Source organism: Charadrius vociferus, unplaced genomic scaffold (genome assembly GCF_000708025.1).
Source record: "Charadrius vociferus isolate BGI_N301 unplaced genomic scaffold, ASM70802v2 scaffold1164, whole genome shotgun sequence".
NCBI classification, from domain to species: Eukaryota; Metazoa; Chordata; class Aves; order Charadriiformes; family Charadriidae; genus Charadrius; species Charadrius vociferus.
The window spans coordinates 122,423-124,097 of NW_009648158.1; positions in this window are offsets into that span (position 1 = coordinate 122,423).

The window sequence follows — 1,675 nt, forward strand, 5'->3', positions numbered from 1 at the left end:
GGTGGGGGGGGACAGGACACCCACATTTTTCCCCCGGAAAAGAAAAAAAAAAAAAAAAAACCACAACCACAAACCGACCCCAACCCCAAACTCTGATTTTGAACCCCGCGTGGCGTTTATGATGCTTAATATTTAACTCAGCCGCGCAGCATTTAATGCATTTCGAAGCAGGTTTAACACACACGGCACACACTCTTTATTATTGTTATAAACCTTTTGATATCTTAACGCATGAAAAGTTTTTATAACTTTGTTTGGCGTAAAAGTTTTACAAGTTTTTCCTCTTTTTTTTTCTTCCCCCCTTCCTTTTTTTTTTTTTTTTTTTTTTTTTTAATTCCCAGCACGCATTTAGGCTTTTCCATCAACTTTATTCCTACCTCGGATGTCCATCACAATAAAGCCTCCCTCATAGGCTGGGGAGCTCTCTCTGTGCTCTACGTTAATGACACCCAGACTAATTACGAAGGCCCTTTCCATGTGACGTACAAACACACCAACCCAACCTGTTTCCTATTGCTCCCTGGATTTCATACACAACATATTGGAAGCAGCTCTGGGTGACTTTGTTGTGAAATATTGCAGAGAGGGAAGGAGGCGAGGGGGCCGGCTTCTAATTGGCTTCTTGCGGGATAATAATGTTCACTTATGTTGGCTTCTATACAAAGCAAATTAATTCCTTTTTTTTTTTTGAAAGAAAAAAATAAAAGGAAAAAGAAAAGGAAGGGGGGAAAGAAAGGAAAAAAGAAAGGAATAAAGAAAGGAAAAAAGAAAGGAAAAAGAAAAGAAAGAAAAAAGAAAAGAAAGAAAAAAGAAGGGAAAAAGAAAAGAAAAGAAAGAAAAAATAAAGGAAAAAGGAAAAAAGGAAAACAAAGCAAAAAGAAAAGAAAAAAGAAAAGGAAGAAAAAAGAAAGAAAGGAAAAAGAAAGGAAGAAAAAAGAAAGGAAAAAGAAAAGAAAAAGGGAAAAGAAATGGAAAAAGAAAATAAAGGCGGGAGGGAGGTAAAAATTTTAAAAAAGAACGAAGAAAAAGAAGCCTGGTTGGGGAGGGTGGGGTCTGTAAGAGCTGCAAATGCTGGATTAAAGTGTCCCGAGGTTCTGGTGGTGTCGGCCGGGGCTGCGCACCCCCACGCACCCACCTGCACCCATCCCACCCCATCCCGAAGGCGCCAGGCCAGCAGCGCGTCAACTTGACTGTGCGATATGGCGAAACCTCCTTTGGTGGCGCGTAAATAAACCCCCAACTTCAGCTGAACCAACTCAGCGAGAGCGGCACACAATAGCCACGAGGGGAAAATCCGTCCTTTTGACCATTTCCACTTTTCCTCACGGGCTTGACGTTGGTTTGCAACTTGGCCAGAACTGGGATTTTCGCAAAAAAAAATAAAAAAAAAAAAAAAAAGAAAGAAGAAAGCCAGTGGTTTTTGGCAAGTGGACTCGAATCGACCATCAATTGAGCTAATCCTCGCCTGTGGATCCTGGGGTGAATTCATTTATTTGTGTACCAGGAACTTTTATAGGAGCAATAGCTGTTCCCGAGGGAGAGGCAGCGCTGGGCACAGCCTGAGGTCCCCAAGTCCTGGAGCCCCCTCCCAGGGACCCTGGTGGCCCATAACCTTGGAGAAAGGCGATTAAATTTGTTCTCCTGAAGCACCGCTCTGCCGGGGCATGGGGGGGGG